The following is a 26,119-nucleotide window of genomic DNA, read 5'->3' as shown; positions in this document are numbered from 1 at the left end:
TAATCAATCTTATGTGTGTTCATGGAGTGGAGAAGGTGACAACCAAGGTTTAAGAAAGGATATGAATTATGTTAACAATTTTGGGGGTCAGAGGCAAGGAGGATAACAATAGAGACCAGTACCCAATCAACAGTACAGACCGAACATGCCACAACCTGGAGGTATGCAGCCCCAAGGCCAAATGGTGCCATATCAAAGGCAATAGGGCTATCAACAGCAGCACCAGCAACAGTTGGCATATCAGCCACCTCATCAGCAACAGGACGACAACATGGTAAAAATTAGGGGTATGCTGCAACAACTCATTGGAACAAATGGTAACATGCAAGAAAAGTTAGCAGCGCATGACTTAGCAATTAAGGGGATCGAAACTCAACTGGGGCAGCTATCCATGGCCTTAAATAACCGCCCCCAAGGAACATTGCCAGCCGACACGAATATTAACCCCAATGAGCAAATCCCGAATCAGCTGATGTAGACATGTAATTTTTGACCCTCTTCAAGATTTTACACATTTTTGCGTAAAATATTTAGTTTAGGCTTAATATCGTTATTTTAAATAGTTTTGACTCTTTTACTTTATTTTATCACAAAAAATAAAAATTACAAAAAAAATAAAATAAATATTTTCATCTTTTGGTTAAAGTCAATTAGTATATTTATATTTATAGTATTATAACATTTGAAAATTCAAAAAAATTAGTTTCACTCGTAGCATTTAGTTTTATATTATTTTATTTTAATTTAGAGTGATTTTTATATTTTTATAGACACATTATATTATTTGGTCTTTTTAGCCTAAGTTCAAACCCAAAAGACATGGTCCAATCCAATTACCCTTAGCCCATTCTTCCCAACCCATTAGCCTACTTAAGTGCAAGATTTAATCCTAGCCATCTATTTCCTTCTAATCCAATGACCACCATACCTTCCCACCTCCATATAAAATACCCAATTATAGAAACTCTACCATAAGTTTTCAATTCCTAGACCTAGACCTAGCTAAGAAAAAAGGATCCCTATACAAAAAAGGGACAGTCGCAATTCCTAAAAAATGGAGAAAGCGGCAGCCACTTCCCCACCAGTTAATTGACGTGCTCCGACTTCCGGCGACCTCATATACTCGTAAAACTCAGCAACTCACAAAATATCATCAATGCCTCCTCTTCAAAGGATAACTCTCTCAGGAAAAAATGATGACGATGTAAGACATCTACGGTGTTCATCTCGCTTGGAACATTTGCATTCAGTTGATTTTGTTGTCGAGGATATTACTGAATCCGAACAAGTGAAGAAATCTTTATTTGCCAACTTGGATAAGATTGTAAAGAGCTCTGCTATTTTGGCTTCTAATACAAGCTTTATATCCACTGCCTCTTCACGATTTTGATTCATAGACTTCTTGAAAATTCCTACTCACGTGGATTCCTTCTCACGTGGAGCTTCCAGTAGACTTACAAGCTAGCTCATTATTTCCTTTAAGTAGAATTATTGTCGTTTGAGGAAGTGGGAGTCCGAGTTTGAGCATTCCAGTGCCGATTTGAGGTTCCGGATCGTGAGTTCGTTGTTTCAGTCCAAGGATTGTTGCCTTGTTTAGCCCGATTGATTTGCAATTTTCAACTTTGTTCATCAATAAAAGGTTAATTTCTCAATTTTCATTCTCATTTCATTTTATTACAATAGCTTGGTGCGCGTTTTAGTTGATTTGTGATTCGACGTTGTTTGAGTAACATGTCTTAGTTTTCATTTAAATCGTTTTAATTAGTTTTTATTTTGATTGTGATATATGTAGTCTTGTTTCTTGAATAAATGCTTTAAATCGGGTAGATAGAAAATTGGAGTTGTTTCTTTCTTGGCAAGGAATAAGAATGGGCCGTAAGGTGGGTTTTGGACCTTAAGGAATTTGGCCAAGTAATAGATCATGTTAGCTAGCCTATTTGCTCCCCCCCCAATAATATCTTGTTCATAAATTTTGCATTACAACAATCTCAAAAATTAGGAAAAAATTCAAATGTGCTAGTACGCTAGAGGCACTTATTAATAAATAAATTATCGTGATTACGTACACGTACGCGTGACATAGTTACGATACCAATAAATAAATAAATCGAGGTATGCGTTCACGCAACTTTGGCTAAACTTCGTTAATAATAATAAGTGTGATTAATTGTGGATACGTATGCGTGACATGATTCTTGACGTGCCATATGAAATGAGTACACGTACGCGTGACTCGTTCTTCTAGATAACTCCCTATTTAGGAATAATTAAGCAAATAAAAGTGGTAAAAGGTAAAATGCACATAGGTTCTAAAGTACGTAATTAAACAATTTAATTAAGCCAGGTATAATCAAAGCGACCGTGCTAGAACCACGGAACTCGGGAATGCCTAACACCTTCTTCCGGGTTAACAAAATTCCTTACCCGAATTTCTGTGTTCGCAGACCAATAAGAGTCAACTTCCTCAATTCGGGATTTTAAACCGGTGACTTAAGACACCATAAATTATCCCAAGTGGCGACTCTGAATTGAATAGATAATCCCATTTCGATTGTCACTTAAATTGGAAATATTCCCTTATACCCATTTCCGGGGTAGTAAAAAGGAGGTGTGACAGCTGATGGCCATAAGTCTCTGGAATGGGAGAGATTTAGACAGGGAGCAAGAAGTTGCTCAATCCAGAAGAGAGACTACACCAAGCACTCTAGTTCCATTAGAGATAGATGAATCAGCAGAACTCACTGAAGTGGTGGTTGAACAGGCTCAGGTTGATAAGGGTAAGGCTAAAGAAAGTGAACAAGTTGCAGAACAGGCGGTACTCGTGGTTTTAGCGTTGTTTGATATGATTTGAGGCCTCGAGCAAGTCTGTAATGTATTTTGGGACTGGTAGGTATGATTGGTTGGGGTCTTGGGGTTTTGGGTGGATTCCAGGTGGTTAACGGATCGAAAATGAAATTTTTGGAAGGCTAAAGTTGCTAGTTGCCGGTATAACCGCACCTGCGAGAATTGGGCCGCAGAAGCGGCAAGAGGAGCCGCAAATGTGGTTTGGGCCAAAAGTGAAGGGGACCGCAGATGCGGTCGAGCAGCCGCAGAAGTGGGACCTCACCTGCGACGGTTGAGTCGCAGAAGTAGAAGGGAGGGCCTGGTGAGATATCAGCAGAAGTGGTAGAAGTGCCGCACCTACAGAACCGCAGAAGCGGTCGAGGGACCGCATATGCGGAAGTGCTGGAGGCAGAATGGTTCTTTTAAAAATCGGGATTTGGCCATTTTCTCTCATATTTTCTTGGTTTGGGTGATTCTTGGAGAGTTTCAAGAAGGGATTTTCATCATCAACGATAAAGTAAACTAATCCCACATATCGTGAGTTAAATATATCGATTATGTATGGATTTTAGCGTGTAAATTGGTAGAACACTTAGGGTTTGAGGGAAAACCTAGAAAATTGATATTCTTGGAATTTGACCACGATTTTGGGTATGAAATTGAGAGTAAATTATATATTTGAGTTCGTGGGCCTGAGGGCGTATTGGTCAACTTTTCGATCGGGGTTAGGAATTGTTATAAATTGGATCATTAGGGGTAATTGATCACACATTAATGGATTTGTATTATTATTGGCTAGCTTTGGAGCATTCTACATCGATTCGAGTCTTCGGAAGGACGAGGAACGCCGATTATGGATCTTCGGAGCGAGGTTAGTCTACTTTCTAACCTTGTAAGAGTTAATTGTCTCCACATGTGAGTTAATTGGTTATGTGCTCCTATTTGCGGGGGCTACGTATGCACGAGGTGATGAGAGTCCGTGCGTAGCTACTATTATGTGTAAGTCCGGGTAGTCTAGGACCCAAAGCATGCTATACTTGGAATATTTATAATCTTATTGACATTTGAATTGCTTAAATCCTATCGAATTGGTGAATGAATTTCTAAAAGTATTAAACTTCATTTTCTTAAATCATTAAAAGAGAATTGGCTTTTATTTGGATAAATGTTCCCCGATAAATTCTTAATTGACTGCTTGAGCATGTATATCTATGTGTACCTGTGTCACATGTATGATTCGCGAGCAGGTTGATTGTTTATTTAAATTTGACTGCGTCGCATATGTGATTCGCGAGCGGGGTAATAGATGCATCTATGGTTCGCGTTGTTCAACCCTCGGCAGTGCACATTTTACATTTGTGTTGGATGACCTCAGCATGATTTGCGCATGCTTGTATTGCTTTCCTTGAAACTTATTGAAGTTGTTAATGCCTCCTCCCGCCTTAAGAATATATTTATAAATGATGAAAAGGAATTTGGAAATTTCCTATAAAAGAAAGAATTGTTTACTTGCTTCAACCTATCTAATTACAATCATGTTTATAAAAATCCACGATTTAATATATTATTGATATCACATTATCGAACCACTAGTAAGTGTCGAAGTCGACCTCTCGTCTCTACTTCTTCGAGATTATACGAGATACTCATTGGGTACACATTGTTTTCGTACTCATACTGCACTTCTGTGCATTTTTGTTGCATAGGCACATGCATCTCTAGTGGCCTAGTGAGCATAGCAGCATGGTTGATACGGAGACTTAGGTGAGCTGCATTTTCCCGAGATGACCCGCAACCAGCAAGTCTCTTTCAGATTACTGTATTTATTTTCTATAAAATATTGTATTCTGGATGGTTATTGTATTACATTATTTCTTAGAAATTGCTCATGCACTTGTGACACCGGGTTTTGGGATGTCTATGGGTTTATTCAAAAAATTTAAAAGTTGTTAAATGTTTCATTATTTATTCAGAGGAATTTACTATGTACTGTTTAAACATATAAAAGAAGTGATTTCGGAAATATTTAAAACGGGAATTTAATTAAGTATTTTGGTTGGCTTGCCTGACAGCGGTGTCCGGCGCCATCACGACCCTTAGTGGATTTTGGGTCGTGACACATTCCCTTAGAGACTGGCAAAACAAAAGAAAGAAGATCAATACAGGAAATTCATGGAGATGCTTCATCAGATTTAATTGAATATCCCTCTGATGGATGCCTTGAGGGAAATGTCAGGATATACAAAAATGATGAAGGACCTGATGTCACGGAAATTTGACTTTTAGGAGTTGTCCACAGTAACTCTGACACAGACATACATCGCGGTAATGACAAAACCCATGGCTCAAATGATGTCTGATCCAGGTAGCTGCACTATTCCGTGTACTATTGGGAGTTATGCTTTTGCAAAAGTATTGTGTGACTTAGGAGCCAGCATAAACTTGATGTCTTTGGCAATATATACAAAACTGGGAATTGGCAGAGCTAGACCAACTTTGATGTTGTTGTAACTGGCTGACCACATGGTCAAAAGGCCGACGGGGATTCTTGATGATGTGCTAGTACAAGTGGGAAAGTTTGTATTCCTTGCAGACTTTGTTATTCTGGATTGCCAGGTAGATGAGGAGATACCATCATTTTGGGGAGGCCATTCTTAGCCACTAGGAGAGCATTGGTTGATTGTGAAACTGGAGAATTAAAAATGAGGTTGAACGATAAAGAAGTAATATTCAACATTCATCAATCCATAAATAGACCTAGTGAATATGCAAATTGCTCACTAGTGGAAGTTGTGGATGTGATCCTGCATGAAGATGATGAGACCTTGAATGCCAAAGATCCATTGGGAGCTTGTTTGACAAGCTTAGAGGAGATGAATGGTGAAGGGTTGGTAGAGTGGGTCATGGCACTCGAAGGCCAAGGATTCAGTAAGGGGGAACCTCAGTTCGAGCCCCTTGAATTATAAAAGAGAGCTACACCACCTGCAAAACAATCAATAGAGGAACCACTACAGTTGGAGCTGAAACTGCTTCTAGCCCACCTCAGGTATGCATTCTTGGGTCTCAATTCTACTTTGCCTGTTATAATATCATTTGGTTTGCTAGCTGTGCAGATAGAACAATTACTGCAGGTGTCGAAGGAATGCAAAACTGCCATTGGTTGGACCATAGCATATATAAAGGGTATAAATCCGGCCTTCTGCATGCACAAGATTCGTCTGGAAGAAGGGCACAAATCTTTCAGGGAACATCAACGAAGGCTAAACCCGAATATGAAAGAGGTAGTGAAAAGGGAGGTAATCAAGTAGCTGGACGAGGGCATCATCTTTCCCATCTCTAACAACAATTGGGTAAGCCCCGTCTAGTATGTACCGAAAAAGGGTGGAATCACAGTTGTATAAAATGAGAAGAACGAGTTGATCTCAACTCGTATAGTCATAGGGTGGAAGATTTGCATGGATTATAGGAAATTAAACGCAGCCAACCGAAAGGACCATTTCCCCTTACCTTTTATTGACTAGATGTTGGACAGGTTAGCTGGGCGATCCCATTTTTGTTTCTTAGACGGATACTCGGGGTACAATCAGATTTCAATATCCACGGAAGATAGAGAGAAAATATCCTTGACATATTCGTATGACATCTTTTCCTTTCGGAGGATGCCCTTTGGACTATGCAATGCACCGACCACATTCCAGCGGTGTATGTCGCACCTCCTTTTTACCGCGCCCGCGGGGCGCGTGGGGAGTTTACTCCAATTAAAGGACAGTCGAAACGGGATTATTTAATTATTTAAGAGTCGCCACCTGGGAATTTTAAGGCGTCCCAAGTCACCAATTTCAATCCCTGAATCGAGGAGAATATGACTCTGTTTATTATTCTGCGAACCAGAAATCCTGAGTAAGGAATTCTGTTAATCCGGAAGAAGGTGTTAGGCATTTCCAAATTCCGTGGTTCTAGCACGGTCGCTTAACTGTTTTTATTATTGGCTTAATTATCTTGATTTTATTAAATATATTGATGTTACCTGATTTTACTACCGCTTATACTTATTGTGATTGAGGACCCTTCTTTGAATCGAATTACGCGTACGTATATTCGTGTTATAAATTTTAAAATGCGGAATTATGTCACGCGTACGTGTACACATAACTTTTGGTAATATATTTATTAAACAATCAGTTTTTCGAAATTGTGTCGAATCAAGAATATTTGTTTTTTCTTAAATAGTGAACCATACATCTCGGGTTTTTATGAAATTGATTTAACGCCTTTGGAAAAATTCTTTTATTAAATATTCGCTCGAAATTGCGCGTACGCATAATTCGAATTTTTTGCTTTTAAAAATATAATCAGGGTACGCGAACGTATCCCTAATTGCGCAAAATATTTGTAATGATATTAGGGATTTTTTCCACAAATTGTTTATTATATTATGAGAAATCTTCATTTAAGATACCCTTTAATTCTTGAAAAAGAATTCACAATTTATCGAATGTTGCCCGTTGATTATAGTTTCCGAGTATTAATTATGTTCATCCCAAGACTATTCACACTCTCAGTGAAAGGATAAAAATATGATTAATGCTATTTTTGACAATTATAAAAACATATATATGCCAAAGAATGAATTATATATAAAACTGAAAATAAATTATAAAGGAAAGAATATTTTCAAGAACTTTTATTATTATTAATTAGTGCAAGTTCTATTCTAATTACCATTGATATAAAGTTTTGCAATTTGTATCTTACTCTTATATACTTGTTTTGATCCAATAGGCGAAATTAACTTAATTAATTATGCCTATGATTGAGTTATATATGTAATCAAACCCATTTGATTCTAAATCTATGTGAATTATTACAACCATTAACGTTCGCATCGTGTAAGTTCCTAAACCTTTTTATTATTAAGAAAGAGAACAAGTCTAACTGACTTAATAAAATGATATTGCATACAATATTACTTACCATATTTGACATCATAAACATAACGGATTATACTAACTCGTCTTCCAACTATAGATTATGAGCACAACCCATGTTATGCCAAAAGATAGCTAATTGCAACCAATCATCATCTAGCTTTAAACAACAATTAATTAACTAACAAAATAAACTGATAGCATATTTTCCTTGATATTTCCATATTATGCTATACCTATCTAACAATACCGCAAAAAATGTAAATAAAGCCAACTTTCTGCCATGCTTCCTATTTACACAACTCATAGATAACTAAACTAATGAATTTTGACATGGATAACATTATTACAAAGTTTTATATGAATTTCAAAAATAATACAATTAACTTGTAGCCATCGATTCGAACTCACTACCAGCATGAAACCAAAGCTGAATTTTTTTAACTAAAGAACTCAAATGAATAGAAGACAGTGTTACAATTCAAACTTTATTTATTTGTCATGTTGAATCTCTTTCCAACATAGAATTTAAAAGGATATGTACCTGAAAATGAAGGTAAAAGGAGTAAATTTCAGCAGTAGCAGCAGTAACAAATTCAATGGAATAGCGGTCTTTCCACAGGTTTGAACAATAATAAGACCCGAAGAACCCAGATGCACAGTGACAGTACTTTTAGGAAGTTTCAGATTTTTAACTGAACAATGATATTGAACAAATCCGGACAGATTTAATGAAGAGAATGATATTTCTGATTCTGAGACTTGGAACAAAACAGACTAAAAAATTTCAATTTTTAAACACAGAATCAACTTCAATACTAACTTCCGATGTAGAATTCTGTTTTAATGTTTTTGTTTTCCTTTCTTTCTATCTTCCTTTTCAGATTTCTGTTTCTGCTTGATTTTCCTCTTTCAATCTCCTAAAAATCTGCCCAAGATCTCAATTTTCCTTGTTCTAATCTCTCTGAAAACTGAACTTTAAAATTTCTGTCTGAAAACTGATTTCTCTCTCTCTGAAAACTCTTAAAGTCTGTCTAAATTCTGTTCTGAAATCTCTCCAAAAACTCTTAAACTCTCTTCAAGTTTTCTGAAAAACTCCCTCTGAAAAACTCCCTTTAAAATCAGTCCCCATTCCCTCTATCTTATACAGGTCTGTCCCCCCTTTTTAAGTGCTGCCCGGACCCCCTTTTATCTTTTAAAAACAGAAAAAATTCCATTAAAATCTGCCTTTACTACTTTAAATCCCATCAAGTTAACTTTTTCCTGATTTCTAGCAGCCCATTATCCCTTGTTCCCCATTAGTATCATTAACTAATAGCCATTAACATACCACTTTCAGCCCTCTATTATATCATATTACCTCACTGTTTCATTACCAGTAGTACCCCTGAAAACCTACTGTTATTACTGAAAAATCAGAACCCACTGTAAAACAGATTCTATAATCTGTATAAACTTAATTATCCTTCTGATTTACAGCTATAACCAATCCTATGATTTTGAGACAGTATATCACATTTCTAATAACTGATTGACAAGAACTGAATTTAAACAGGGGATTCTCAACTGAACACTGAATAAAACACCCTTAACATTACACAGAACATGCAGGATTATTTCAACTGAAATTCAAAACTGAACTAAAAGCAAACAAATACAGGAGCATTGTCAATATACTGACAATGCCCTGTTCAGAAAACAATATATACATACCATTGACAAACTTTCTGAATTATTAAAAGAGAATCAATTAATTGGGAAGAACTAATTGACTGAGTTCAATGACAATAAACAATTCCAAACGGATAAACAGGGTATTACAAACAGCATTAATGGCAATAAGAATTTACAAAACAACTAATCGACGAACTTAATCGAGTCGATTACACATATTATGACCACTCGTAAACAACAGAAACAATAGTATGATTCTGATCCAATAGACGAGTATGAGACAGTATAACAGAATTGACTAAAAAAATATGAAAAATTAAACAGACTAATGAAAACAAACATAGAATACTCATAGAATGCTCATAAGAAACAGAAATTACCTCTGAACCTTTAAATTCAACTGAACTCAACTCGACTTGGATTTGGATTTTGTTTGAAATCAAACAGACCTTAGTCGAAGTATTTTCCACTGAAAATACTTCGACTAAGGTCGATTAAACCTCAATCTTTATTCAATCTGGACAGAATCCAAAAGTTTGGTATTTTAGGGTTCTTGAAAGTTCGATTTAGGATTTACTCATTTCTGGTTAGATTCGAGGGAAACCAAAGATGTTCTAGGCACGAGGGAGGTCAGGGGGTAACTGGTGTGGGTTTGAAGTAGGTTGGGATAAGGTCAGGTTGTACTCGAATCTTCAAATGAAGATTTGAGTAGTTCCAGTATGATTCGAACCATGCAACTAACAGATCCATGATGAAGGTATCTAGGGGAAGTTGTGGTGTTATTTTGGAAGCCATCGGAGAAAATCAGGTTTTCAGGCCAACCTTCGATTTAAGATTCGAAGAGTTGGGGCCTGATTCGAAGGAAACTAAGGTCATATTCGTGTAGAGGATGTTCAGGGGGTCCTAGGGTGTTATTTTGGTGACCGGCGGCGTTGATGCCGCCGGGTTTCAGGCTTTGGGGTCTTAGGGCGGCTAGGGTTAGGTGGGAGGGTCTGAGGAAGATTATGAACAGTGAGAGGAGGGGGGGTGTTCAATTAGGGGCCGGGGTAGGGCTTGGGACTTATATAGGGGTGGGGTGGATTGATGCTATCCGTCCGATCAAGTAAGATGAAGGGCCAGGATCAATCCACTTAACCAAACGTCGTCGTTTGGTCTAAGTTCAGGGTCGGCCTGTATTGTGTCAAAAGGTCGGGTTACGGGTTACGGGTAAGGGTAGTGTATCTCAGCCGTTAGTTGGATTTGATCCAACGGTTTCTGAGAAGCCACGACCAAACGCTGTCGTTTTGGTTCGTCTGGCTTGGTCCGGACCTTGGCTAAAGGATTGGGCTGTGGGGTTAAAATGTTTTGGGCCTGGATTTTAATCCAGGTCCAATTTTGTATACATATATATATTTTTTCATTTTTTCTAATTTAAAATTCTAATTTTAATTGTAAAACAAATTTTAAATTCACAAAATATATTAATTATTCTATAACAATTATTTAACACATAGACAAGACATCAATCACACAATGGAATATTTAAAATAGAACTATTGCATATTTTTTGTGATTTTATTTAAATTATCTTTTAAATGCATAATTAAATCCTATATGCATGCAACATGTATTTTATTTTATTTTTTCATTTTATTATGACAAAGTAAACACTTACGGATATAACACAAGTATTTAGCATCACGCAAATCCAAAAATTACACAGTAAAAGAAATTTATTTTATCTTTTGATTTTATTTTGGAGTAGTTTTTCGTAAGGCAAAAATCACGTGCTCACAGCTGCCCCTCTTTGTGCGGAAACTCGAAGAGTTTTCGTGCAAAGATAAAGTGAGCGGATACGAGCGATTTTTGCCCGTTCGAATACTCCGTGGGAAGCATTTTTAGAAAGATTTGACCGAACCTCTGCTTCAAAGGTTTCCTACATATCCTTGGCTATAAAGGAATCAGGTCAATGTAGTTCGGGAATTTTGGGTAGCTGGGACTACCGTGGGACTGTGATGTTACTGCTGCTTCGTGCTGTTTTTACTGCTTGCTGACCTCCTTATTACACCAAAAGTTAAACTAAACTATGGTACATGAATTATAAAAATCTTATCTAGGTCATGCCCTTGCGTTTCTTGTTGTCTTAATATCTTGGTGACTCTTGGGCATTTGGCTTATTCCGTATTCCTTTCATTGTGTCCCGTATTTTCTTTTGGGACTCTTGTTGTTTCTTGCTGGGGATTTTGTTGGACTCCTCTGCTTTATGGGTTCTAAGTGTGCTCCTTTTTCATATGAGCGGGCTTTTGATTTCAACACTTCAATTTCATTCCCTCGTTCTTCAGGTGGGTGCCTTGACTGCTTCTTTTCTTTCTTCATCCTCATTCTCCAGGTGGACGCCTGACTTCTTTTTCTTCATCCTCATTCTCCAGGTGGACGCCTGACTACTTTAATTCTTATCCTCATTCTCCAAGTGGACGCCTGACTTCTTCAACTTCTTCATCCTCATTCTCCAGGTGGACGCCTGATTTCTTCAATTTCTTCATCCTCATTCTCCAGGTGGACGCCTGACTTCTTTAATTCTCATCCTCATTCTCCAGGTGGACGCCTGACTTCTTTAATTCTCATCCTCATTCTCCAGGTGGACGCCTGACTTCTTTAATTCTCATCCTCATTCTCCAGGTGGACGCCTGACTTCTTCTTTTCTCATCCTCATTCTCCAGGTGGACGCCTGACTTCTTCAATTCTTCATCCTCATTCTCCAGGTGGACGCCTGACTGCTTTTTAATTCTCATCCTCATTCTCCAGGTGGACGCCTGACTTCTTCTTTTCTCATCCTCATTCTCCAGGTGGACGCCTGACTTCTTCAATTCTTCATCCTCATTCTCCAGGTGGACGCCTGACTTCTTTAATTCTTCATCCTCATTCTCCAGGTGGATGCCTGACTTCTTCTTTTCTCATCCTCATTCTCCAGGTGGACGCCTGACTTCTTTAATTCTCATCCTCATTCTCTAGGTGGACTCCTGACTTCTTTAACTTCTTCATCCTCATTCTCCAGGTGGACGCCTGATTTCTTCAATTTCTTCATCCTCATTCTCCAGGTGGACGCCTGACTTCTTTAATTCTCATCCTCATTCTCCAGGTGGACGCCTGACTTCTTTAATTCTCATCCTCATTCTCCAGGTGGACGCCTGACTTCTTTAATTCTCATCCTCATTCTCCAGGTGGACGCCTGACTTCTTCTTTTCTCATCCTCATTCTCCAGGTGGACGCCTGACTTCTTTAATTCTCATCCTCATTCTCCAGGTGGACGCCTGACTTCTTCTTTTCTCCTGTTTTAAATCAAAGAAAACTTCATTAGTTTAAAGCATGGTGGTTGACTGGGGTATTCTTGCCGATGGTGATGCTTCTCTTCGTCTCTCTTTATTGCCTTGGAATGGTTGAAAAGACTGTTTTGTCCTTGTAATTGATCCTTGACTATAGGATTCCCCTCTGTATGTTTTCCTTCAAACCCTTTTAACTGTAATCATATGTCCCTTCTGACTTTGCTGATCCATTTTTGATTTCACCTTTCTTACACCCATATCTTTTATCTCCCACCTTTCGTGGCCGTATTTTGTAACCTTGGATCTTGGTAGTATACCTTGACATTCTTTCTTATTTGTTTGGAATAAAACTTATCTCAAAGCTTTTAGAAAAATAAGATTATTAGTGATGAAACACGCTGATTTCGACAATTATAGAATGAAAAGAAAAATCCAAGCTTGGATGAATGTTGGAAAAAAAACTTATCTGATTGGAGTTACTGGCACCAATGATCAGGGTATGCATTTCGGATTAATCAACCCAGTCTTTTAATCAATCTCCTTTCAATTGTCTCATTTTTGTTTTTTCCAAAATTCCCATAATCCAACCTCATTTTTCATTTCACAGACCTGTTGGACTTGCAATGTCTTAAAGAGTTTTCACTGATAAACTTTCCTCATTTGTTCATTTTTTCACTTCCTTGTCGCCTTATGGTGCCCACGAAGGTTTTCACCAATAAGACTCTCTCATTTTACTTTTTTCTCAACTTCCGTCGCCTTATGGTGCCCGTATGGGTTTTCACCTATAAGACTCTCTCGTTTTTACTTTTTTTTTTGTACCAGAATGTTATGAACCATCTTCATTTGCTTGACTCAGCATTTTTCTAAGATTGGTCGAAAGGTCTTTCTGGTATGGGGTTAGAAATGGAAAAGGTATTAAAAGCTAAACAGTTTTGGTATGTGTTTAAAATTACAACTCTTGGAATCTTTTTCTTATTTCCAATACAATTCTTGCCCCAGTTCCTTGATTGGGGTCGCTTGATGTTTCTTTTTGTGCACATTTTATGTATATTGTGCACCCTATGACCGAGCCGTGAGGCGCCTACGTATCCTTCTTTGAGGAATCAGGTCAAACGTAGTTCACTAAATAATAGTGATTTTTTTTTATTACTTCATACTTGATTTTTTTTTATTGATTCCAAGAGAGGGTAGGAAAGAAACAAGTATGGCTCAAAGGGGAAGCAAATGGTATAGTGTTTGGATAGCAGAATAAATTGCCTTTGTCATTCCAATCTTCGAAATAATGCTAAATACAAACACTCAAAAAGTTATGCATAATATCTCTTTACCGCGTCAGAATTGATCGCCATGTCTATGCATTTGCCTTCAATGTCTGTTAAGCATAGTGCACCATTCGATAATACTCTGGTCACAATGAATGGTCCTTGCCAATTCGGGGCAAATTTGCCTTTTGCTTCAACCTGATGTGGAAAAATACGTTTCAGCACATGCTGACCTACTTCAAACTTCCGGGGACGCACCTTTTTGTTGTATGCTCTTTCTATTCTTCTTTGATATAATTGACCATGGCATACTGCGGTCAATCGTTTTTCATCAATCAAGTTTAACTGTTCTAGACGGGTTTTGACCCATTCATCATCATCAATCTTTGCTTCGGCGATGATCCGAAGGGAAGGAATCTCAACTTCTGCAGGAATTACTGCTTCAGTGCCATATACCAACAAATAAGGAGTTGCTCCTACTGAAGTGCGAACAGTAGTGCGGTATCCCAATAATGCAAATGGTAATTTTTCATGCCATTGTTTTGAACCTTCTACCATTTTCCGAAGTATCTTCTTTATGTTTTTGTTGGCTGCTTCTACTGCTCCATTCGCCTTGGGCCGATATGGGGTAGAGTTGCGATGTGTAATCTTAAATTGTTGACATACTTCCTTCATTAGGTTGCTGTTAAGATTAGCACCGTTATCTGTGATGATCACCTTCGGGATTCCGAATCGACATATGATATTTGAGTGGACAAAATCGACCACAGCTTTCTTGGTCACTGATTTGAATGTCTTGGCCTCAACCCATTTGGTAAAATAATCAATAGCTACCAGAATGAACCTGTGCCCATTGGATGCTGCCGGCTCAATTGGTCCAATTACATCCATGCCCCAGGCAACGAAGGGCCATGGTGCCGACATTGTGTGCAACTCGGATGGTGGAGAATGAATCAAATCTCCGTGTATTTGGCATTGATGACACTTGCGCACAAAACTGATACAATCTCGCTCCATGGTAAGCCAATAGTAACCAGCTCGGAGGATTTTCTTTGCCAACACATATCCACTCATGTGGGGTCCGCAAACTCCTGAATGTACTTCAGACATGACAGTTGTAGCTTGTCTGGCATCTATGCATCTTAATAATCCAAGATCTGGTGTTCTTTTATACAAAACTCCTCCGCTTAAGAAGAATCCATTTGCCAATCGCCTAATGGTCCTCTTTTGGTCTCCTGTGGCTTGTGCGGGATATATCCCCATCCTGATATACTCCTTGATATCGTGGAACCATGGTTCACCATCAAATTCTCCTTCAACCATATTGCAATAAGCGTGCTGATCGTGGACTTGAATATGTATTGGATCTACATAAGCTTTGTCCGGATGGTGCAACATTGATGCTAGGGTAGCCAATGCATCGGCAACCTCATTATGGATTCTTGGAATATGTTGGAATTCCACTGATTGAAACCGCTGACAAAGATCATGTAGACATTGTCGGTATGGGATGAGCTTCAAGTCTCGGGTTTCCCATTCTCCTTGAATTTGATGTACCAATAGATCCGAATCTCCCATAACTAAGATTTCTCGGATACCCATGTCTGCGGCTAGCCTTAACCCCAAAATACAAGCTTCATATTCAGCCATATTATTGGTGCAATAAAATCGCAACTGAGCCGTAACAGGATAGTGATGCCCTGTTTCAGAAATGATTACAGCTCCTATTCCGACTCCTTTCATGTTAGCGGCTCCATCAAAGAAAAGTTTCCAGCCAGGCTTTTCAATTCGCTCCACCTCGTCGATATGCATTGTTTCTTCGTTAGGAAAATAAGTTTTCAATGGCTCATATTCCTCATCGACCGGGTTTTCGGCTAAATGATCGGCCAGTGCTTGAGCCTTCATTGCAGTTCGAGTCACATAGATGATGTCAAATTCTGTGAGCAATATCTGCCACTTTGCAAGTCTTCCCGTTGGCATAGGCTTTTGAAAAATGTATTTCAATGGATCCAACCGAGAAATGAGGTAAGTAGTGTAGGATGACAAATAGTGTTTCAATTTTTGAGCTACCCATGTTAGGGCGCAACATGTCTTTTCCAGATGAGTATACTTAACCTCATAAGCTGTGAACTTCTTGCTAAGGTAGTAGATGGCCTGTTCTTTTCTGCCAGTGAGGTCATGTTGCCCCAATACGCAACCAAATGAATTTTCCAAAACCGTTAAGTAAAGAATCAAAGGTCTTCCTGGCTCTGGCGGGACCAACACGGGTGGGTTCGACAAGTACCCTTTTATTTTATCGAACGCTTCTTGACACTCATCGGTCCATTTGACCGCAGCATCCTTTTTCAACAATTTGAAAATTGGCTCACAGGTTGTTGTGAGCTGAGCAATAAACCTGCTGATGTAATTTAACCTTCCCAGCAAACTCATTACTTCAGTTTTGTTCCTTGGAGGTGGCAATTCTTGGATGGCTTTGATTTTTGATGGGTCTAGCTCGATGCCTCGTCGACTGACTATGAATCCCAGCAACTTTCCAGATGGAACTCCAAATGCGCACTTGGCAGGGTTAAGCTTGAGGTTGTACCTGCGAAGTCTTAAGAAGAACTTCCTCAAATCCCCAACGTGGTTGGCCTGATGCTTTGATTTTATGATCACATCATCCACGTATACCTCAATTTCCTTGTGTATCATATCATGAAACACTGTGGTCATTGCTCTCATATAGGTTGCTCCGGCGTTCTTTAAACCGAATGGCATTACCCGGTAGCAATAAGTTCCCCATGGTGTGATGAATGCCGTCTTTTCTGCATCTTCTTCATCCATTAGAATTTGATGATACCCGGCATAACAATCCACGAAAGACCCTATATCATGCTTGGCACAATTGTCGATCAAAATATGGATATTGGGTAATGGGAAATTATCCTTTGGACTTGCTTTGTTGAGATTGCGATAGTCGACGCATACTCTAATTTTGCCGTCTTTCTTTGGCACAGGAACGACATTAGCCAACCAAACAGGATATCGAGTGACTCGAATGACCTTTGCTTCCAATTGTTTGGTGATTTCTTCCTTAATTCTCACACTCATATCAGGCTTGAATTTTCTCAGCCTCTGCTTGACAGGAGGCACCGTTGGATCGGTGGGCAATTTGTGGACCACTAAATCAGTGCTCAAGCCCGGCATGTCGTCATACGACCATGCAAAAACATCTTTGAATTCTATGAGTGCTTTAATTAACTCTTCTCGGATCTTTGGTTCGAGATGGACACTTATTTTAGTTTCCCGGACATTACTCGTGTCCCCTATATTGACGTCCTCGGTATCACTCAAGTTAGGTTTGATTTTTTCCTCAAAGTGAATTAACTCTTTACTAATCTCTTCAAAAACCTCATCTTCATCATATTCTGATTCATAATCACAATATATTTCTTGAATTAATATTTCGGAACCAGATTGATTTTTAAGACTGGGCTGAAGATTCCTCATGCATGCCATATCACTAGAGCCAGCGTAAAAGGAACTGTACAGAAAAGAAGAAAAAGAAAAGAAAGCTATTAGGAATGATAATAAAAAGGAAACTGCTTTTTATTGGATGATGAAAGATAACAAGGTTTTGCACACTTCAAACCAACTGTAAGATAAACTTTGGGATTACAACCTTGAAATAACCCAAACAAACTGAAAGAAAATCAAAATAAACTACCAAGACTCCTTTCGAATTGGGAGAGGAGTGGCTTTCCAATTATTGAGCTTTGTTTTCGGTCCAACGAATTGAACTTCTGCGTTGCTACACCCTTCTCCGCTTTCCAACATATTCACATCACTAAACAATTTCTCGAACCTTTCAATTAATTCCTTCTCAGGATTGACCCGGGATTTAGGAATTGTTGTTATCGGGCGATTTTTAGCGCCGGTCTTGACAAAAGACTTTGACAGATGTGGGACTGGTTTTGGAAGAACCCATGCTTGGTGTTTCAGCTTCCTAGCCCTTATCACGTCATTGGCAGTGGGTATGAACCCTAAACCGAATGTTCCCCAGTTCTCGGGGAGAGATACTGGTTGTACAATTCCTTGCAGAGATAAGCCCAGACCTTTGCCGGGTATAAAGCCATTCTTTAACATTTCATAAGCTACCATGACTGATGCAGAGGATATCCTTGGATTCGGAAGGTATTTCCCTTCTGGAATTTTCTCTACTGACACCGTGTCGGACACTTGGTATACCCATGGTCCTTGGTCAATTTCTGTTCCCTCGACCGGTACAATGGTACTGTTGTGAGCATTTAAACTTTCTTCTCCATGCACGACTATTTCTTGATGATCCCATTCAAACTTGACAGCCTGATGTAGTGTTGACGGGACTGCTTTAGCAGCATGGATCCATGGTCGACCCAACAACAAGTTGTAAGAAACAGTTATGTCCAACACTTGGAATTCCATTGTGAATTCAACTGGCCCTATTGTCAGTTCCAACACTATGTCGCCAAATGAATCTCTGCTTCCACCGTCAAACCCCCGTACGCAGATACTATTTTTCTGGATCCTCTCCTCTTTAATTTTTAATTTGCTTAAAGTGGAGAGAGGGCATATGTTTGCACTTGACCCATTGTCAACCAATACCCGGGTTACTATGGAGTTTTCACATTTCACGGTGAGGTAAAGAGCTCTGTTGTGCTCGGTACCTTCCACAGGTAATTCATCATCAGCAAATGTAATTCTGTTTGTCTCAAAGATTCTGTTGGCTATTTTTTCCAAATGATTTACAGAGATCTTTTCAGGAACATGAGCTTCATTCAGGATTTTCATCAACGCCAAACGGTGTTCCTCTGAATGGATCAGTAATGACAACAGTGAAATTTGAGCGGGGGTCTTCTTTAATTGATCCACAATAGAATAATCATGGAGTTTCATTTTTCTTAAAAACTCCTCCGCCTCTTCTTCCGTCACAGCTCTCTTTGTTGGCATTGGATTGTTTTTAGTTTTTCTCAGCTCTTCGGGAGTAAAACATCTTCCCGAACGAGTCAAGCCTTGCACCTCACACACTTCTTCCTTGATTTCTTTGCCTTTATACATTACAGTCACCCGTTCATAGCTCCATGGGATGGCTTTGTTGTTGATGACCGGTAGCTGGATTACAGGTGCAATAATAACCCGATCTGTACGGGCCCCTTCCACGAATATAATGGGTTTGTTAACAACCCCTGGTACTATCACTTTCGGCTTTTCTTGTTTTGCGGCAACTTTGCTCGATGATCCCTCATCGACTATCATAGACGGTTCATCACCATTTTTGTTCTGCTTAGACACCGGCTTCTCCTCCATTAACTGCTTATCTGGCTTGGTTTCATGAGACTTGATCATCATGACAGTTTGTGACGGCTTCTTTGTCTTCCCATCAGCTTGTATGATTTCTATCATATTAGCCTCTTGATGGGCTGGCATTGGATTTCTATTGATATTTGGGGCTTCGGGGGTTTGAACCTCGATTTTATTAGTATCAATCAGCTCTTGTATTGCATTTTTCAAATGCCAACATTTCTCCGTATCATGGCCTGGTGCACCGGAGCAATATTCACAGCTAATGGTGTAATCCAGATTCTTTGGAGGAGGATTGGGTAGCTTGGATTGTATTGGTCTCAGCATGTCTAGCTGTCTCAGCCTGTGGAACAGACTGGTGTAAGACTCTCCCAATGGAGTGTAAGTTTTCTTTTTCTGTTCCCTTTCTCCCCTGAATGCTGGCCTAGGCCTGAAACCTGGTCCGGGATAGGCTCGTGGGTAAGTATTTGATGTGACAGGAGCACGCCAATTGGTGTGAATAGGTGGCTGATTGTATGCTTGAGCATGGTTAATGGAAAAATGAGGCTCTGAAGGGTGATAGTAGTGTTAGGATGAATCATGGTGGTAAGCTGATTGGCGAGGTCGTTGTTGATTATAGTAAAGCGGTGAACCTCTGGGTCCCGGCCAAATTCCTGAATCAACTACTGCTGCTTCCTCCCTCTTCTTTCTTCCGATTCCTCCTACCCCGCCTTGAATAGCTTGAGTAGTTGCCTTAATTGCTGAATAGCTCATGATTTTATTTGTCTTGAGGCCTTCTTCCACCATACCTCCCATCTTTACTACTTCGTTGAATGATTTCCCAACCGCTGAAACCAAATGGGCATAGTAAGTCGGTTCCAAGGCTTGGAGGAAGTAGTCTACCATTTCGCTCTCCTTCATAGGAGGATCCACTCTTGCTGCCTGTTCTCTCCACCGAAAACCATACTCTCTGAAACTTTCATTATGTTTCTTCTCAAATTTTGTCAAAGATAATCGATCTGGGATGATTTCCAGATTGTATTGGAAATGGTATGCGAATGCCTGTGCCAGGTCATCCCAGGTGTACCATCTCCCATGGTCCTGGCGTGTATACCACTCCAAAGCTGATCCGCTTAAACTTTGACTGAAGTAAGCCATCAATAATTCATCCTTTCCCCCAGCTCCTCGCATCTTGCTACAGAAACCCCTTAAGTGGGCTACTGGGTCACCGTGCCCGTTGTATAAGTCAAATTTGGGCATCTTGAAGCCAACTGGTAATTGTACGTTTGGGAACAAGCACAAATCTTTGTAGGCTACACTGACTTGCCCACCTAATCCTCGCATGTCTCTGAACGATTGTTCTAGACTCTTGACCTTCCTGAACATCTCTTCTTGCTCAGCATTTTTGGCTGGCTTGTCAATTTCGGTTGGGAGATCAAAACGAGGAGTAGTTGAATGAATTTCGGAAGCTTTGAGGGTGGGTTCCGGGGGTAATATTGGTTGTCTTGGGCCTGGAATGTAGGCTCACTTGGAGATTTATGAAATGTAGCAGGGGGAGGTGCTACGAAAACAGGAGTCATAGGTGGAGGAAAATATGGAACGGGTTTTGGAGGTGGAGACTGCGGTGTCTGAGAGGTGGTGCCTCGGTAGTGCTGGTAAATGGGGAAGTTTGGGGATAATTCAGTGATGATATTATCCTGAGTTTGGGTCATTGATGGAGCAGGGTTATTTGGGTAAGATGGGGGTAACTGTCCTGTAGACCAGGCTTGGTACATCTCAGCCATTTGCTGCTTGAGCTTAAACATCTCTTCTTTCATTTTCCCGACATCCATCTCCTCTATCTCCATACCTGTGTCAACATCTGGGATAGACATACTTTCGGGTATTGGTCCTTTTGATCTTGTGTGATAGTGATAATATGCCAGTATACTCTTTAGAGAAACTAACTGCTTGAATTCTGAAAATGAACAATCTTGTTAGCTTTGAGAGTTTAACACATATATAATCACACGTTGAGATGCAATGCTCTTAGACAAATAATCCCTTTCTATTATGCATTTGCTCGGCTGCTTGTGTCGTCCCAGCCTTCTTGAAATTTTTATTGTTATTCATTTTTATTTATTATATATATCTTTTATCGTGGTGGTCGAATCTTAGAGATTGCCTACGTATCATGCCCCCACATGAATCAGACCATGCGTAGTTTGGACCAAAGGCAATCACTTTTATTCATTACACAAAGATGGAATTACATTTGAAAACTTTAAGAAAATGGCTTGAAAACACACACACTTAAATCAAAATAAAAGATACAATTCTTAACATCTCACAACGTGCCCCACTTTCCACTTTTGTTGTCAAATATTGGGTTATCTGCTCAATGTGGGGCTTGACCTGGATGGCCTCCCAGCGTACGATACATCCTTTCCAACTCCATTGCTAGATGACGAGCAAAAGTGGGCGCATGCTCTGTAAACCTTTCATAATCCATTCCTTGGCAGTTTACATAACTTTGAGATGTGAAGACTGCCAGGTCGTGGATTTGTGCCCTGAAACCTTGGAGACGTTGGTCTTGGTCTTGCAATTGCTGCTGACGAGTGGTGGCTATATCTCTGACACGGTTTTCACGATCTAGAGCTGATTCTAACAGAGCTCGGAGTCTGGCCTGCTCTAATCTTGCTTGCGATCTTTCCCTGTCGAGGTCTGCTTGTTGATGTTCTCTGTTGCATCTTCTTGCCTCTTCTAGTTGTGCACGAAGCTGGTCTTCTGATCGCATCCAATAGTCTTTTTCCTTCTTGAATTGTGCCTTGTCTTTTTCGGATTGCCTATCTTGGCGTTCCTTGTTAGATCTGGCTTCTTCGTTTAATTGTTGGATCCTTTCTTTTGCTTTGCTCAATGCCCTTTCGTTTTCCGCAAGAATGGAATCATAATCTTGCATTCTTTCAAAGAGATTGGCGATGGTTTTTTGATCCTTCCAGCTCCTCTTTGGCGTTTCAGAAACTCTTTTCATTTTTTGGAATCGAGCATGAAGATTTTCATTCTCACAAGCTAGACTCTTTTTCTCGCCTTCGGCTTCTTGTGCTTGCAAATCTTTCTCCAAACTGAGGCTTCTTAGATTTTCTTTTAGGGCATGGATAGTTGCTTTGTACCCTTTTTCTTTTTCTCCCCAGATCAACCGCTCTTGGATTTTATCATTGAAGTTTTGAACATGGGGTCTTTTTGTTGGCCTTTTTAGCTCAGGTTCTGGTACATCATCCACGCGAGACCGTTTTTCGAACCACCTTGCATATCCAGGATTTATCTCACCCTTTGTAGCGTCTAGGACTTGAGTATCGCTTTTCAAGTATCGGCACCCATTCCACATCTGCTGAAGTAGAGCTTCGGGAATAGTGGCTTCTGGGTGTAATTCGATTACTTGCATACTCAAATCTTCATCATCAGGAACTATTTGATATCTCCCTAGTTGCCTTAGGACTCTTAGTGGTGCATACGGCTGAATGCTTCTCAATCCCAATAGTAGTAGATAACTATTTGAGGTTGACATATGTATTGCTTCCCTCATCGGGAGCCATCCCAGGGTCCATTCAATTTGATTTGCCGTTAAAGCCTTTAGATGAGATACCCATGCTTCTATCCCTTCTGGAACCTGATAATTTTTTGTTCTTTCCTCATAGCTTTCGATGCAATTATCATTGTTTGACCCATACTGTATGATCTTGGGCTGTTGTTGGAGATGTTCAATCACCCATATTTGCAACAAAATTTTGCATCCTTCGAAGACTTTTGCTCCTGATTTGCATAAAGTCAAAGCCCGATAAATATCTGATAGAATGATGGGGACAAGGGTGTGATTTTCTTTAGTGGTGAGGATTTGCACAACTTTTGCGGTGCGAATATCAATTGTTCGCTCTTTATTTGGGAAGACCATGACTCCTAGAAAAGCCACCATGAAAGCAAATCGACGGTGCATCTGCCAAGTGTCTTTGTTTTGCTTATTAGTAAGGCCTTTCTCATGAATTTCGAACCCATCTGATTTTCCGAACCTTGAATACAAAAAGTTGAAGGAACAACATCCATTGATGACATTGCTTTTCCTGATTTGACTGCTGATGTTCAGAAGACCAAAGAATCGATGTACCGAAGGAGCCTTTGTGAATATCAAGCTTTGATTTCTTAGACTTCCGTCAAAACCAGCATATCCAGCTATCTCCTCTAATGTAGGAGTAAGCTCGAAGTCAGAGAAACGAAAAACATTGTGAGCAGGGTCCCAAAAGTTACTAACGCCGCAATCAGATCATCACGGGGTTTAACTTTCATAATGTCCGTGAGATTTCCCAAATGCTTGACGACCCATTTTTGACTGTCTTCGCCTAAATCATACCACCACATTTGAAGCTGACATAGAAACTCTTCCGTACTTGTGGATGAGGGGCTTTGTGTGGTGCTCATTTTGTATCTGAAATTTAATTTTGATAAAGTCAAAATTTCATTTTTGAAAATTTATACTAGAAAAAAAATCATTTTTGAATTTTTTTTTTATTAAATACCCTTATTTCAAAATTTAAAACTATTTTTTTTTCGAATTTTTTTTTTTTAAAAAAACAACTCATTTTATTCCTTTCTTCTTACCATGATTTTATTTAAGCTGGTCAACAAGCATGTTCGAGGCAAATGAATGCACAAGTACCAAGTAGGATGCATCATGATGGTCTTTTTATTTTGGGTTCACCTGTCCTAGACAGACCCAACCCCTGTGTTGAGTCTCCAAGGCCAAATGCATATGATGCAAATATTTGTTCCTACTAGGGATCTGGTACATGGCTGAGTTATTCTAAGTGTAAAACCTTAGGTTGATTGTTCTAAACCTGGCTTACCCAAACGGACAGTTTGAGCCAAAGCGGGGGCAACGTACCGGGAGCACGAAAGTCTGCCCGGCCTAGTTACTTGTCCCAACTCCGTCTTATTTGGTATGACTCTAACAGAAAGGTGGGTCACGCGCACGTGTACACCATAAATTCAGAAGACTCAGAAAGAAGGGGGTTTCGTAGCAGTTGTATATATTCACAATTCAAATAATATTAAAGCGGTAAAAAGCAACATTTAGCATATTAAGCATATAAACAGTTGAAAATCATATAGTAAATAAAGCCAATTATCGCAGTTATTTTAAGCTCGAATTCTTTAAACCCTGAACCAGTGGTTCTGGGTGACAACACTCCAGTATCCCCAGTAGAGTCGCCAGAGCTGTCGCACCTCCTTTTTACCGCGCCCGCGGGGTGCGTGGGGAGTTTACTCCAATTAAAGGACAGTCGAAACGGGATTTATTTAATTATTTAAGAGTCGCCACCTGGGAATTTTAAGGCGTCCCAAGTCACCAATTTCAATCCCTGAATCGAGGAGAATATGACTCTGTTTATTATTCTGCGAACCAGAAATCCTGAGTAAGGAATTCTGTTAATCCGGAAGAAGGTGTTAGGCATTTCCGAATTCCGTGGTTCTAGCACGGTCGCTTAACTGTTTTTATTATTGGCTTAATTATCTTGATTTTATTAAATATATTGATGTTACCTGATTTTACTACCGCTTATACTTATTGTGATTGAGGACCCTTCTTTGAATCGAATTACGCGTACGTATATTCGTGTTATAAATTTTAAAATGCGGAATTGTGTCACGCGTACGTGTACACGATAACTTTTGGTAATATATTTATTAAACAATAATTTTTTCGAAATTGTGTCGATTCAAGAATATTTGTTTTTTCTTAAATAGTGAACCATACATCTCGGGTTTTTATGAAATTGATTTAACGCCTTTGGAAAAATCCTTTTATTAAATATTCGCTCGAAATTGCGCGTACGCATAATTCGAATTTTTTGCTTTTAAAAATATAATCAGGGTACGCGAACGTATCCCTAATTGGGCAAAATATTTGTAATGATATTAGGGATTTTTTCCACAAATTGTTTATTATATTATGAGAAATCTTCATTTAAAATACCCTTTAATTCTTGAAAAAGAATTCACAATTTATCGAATGTTGCCCGTTGATTATAGTTTCCGAGTATTAATTATGTTCATCCCAAGACTATTCAAACTCTCAGTGAAAGGATAAAAATATGATTAATGCTATTTTTGACAATTATAAAAACATATATATGCCAAAGAATGAATTATATATAAAACTGAAAATAAATTATAAAGGAAAGAATATTTTCAAGAACTTTTATTATTATTAATTAGTGCAAGTTCTATTCTAATTACCATTGATATAAAGTTTTGCAATTTGTATCTTACTCTTATATACTTGTTTTGATCCAATAGGCGAAATTAACTTAATTAATTATGCCTATGATTGAGTTATATATGTAATCAAACTCATTTGATTCTAAATCTATGTGAATTATTACAACCATTAACGTTCGCATCGTGTAAGTTCCTAAACCTTTTTATTATTAAGAAAGAGAACAAGTCTAACTGACTTAATAAAATGATATTGCATACAATATTACTTACCATATTTGACATCATAAACATAACGGATTATACTAACTCGTCTTCCAACTATAGATTATGAGCACAACCCATGTTATGCCAAAAGATAGCTAATTGCAACCAATCATCATCTAGCTTTAAACAACAATTAATTAACTAACAAAATAAACTGATAGCATATTTTCCTTGATATTTCCATATTATGCTATACCTATCTAACAATACCGCAAAAAATGTAAATAAAGCCAACTTTCTGCCATGCTTCCTATTTACACAACTCATAGATAACTAAACTAATGAATTTTGACATGGATAACATTATTACAAAGTTTTATAT

Source organism: Nicotiana sylvestris, chromosome 4, assembly GCF_000393655.2.
Source record: "Nicotiana sylvestris chromosome 4, ASM39365v2, whole genome shotgun sequence".
Lineage (NCBI taxonomy): Eukaryota > Viridiplantae > Streptophyta > Magnoliopsida > Solanales > Solanaceae > Nicotiana > Nicotiana sylvestris.
This window is presented reverse-complemented; position numbering follows the sequence as displayed.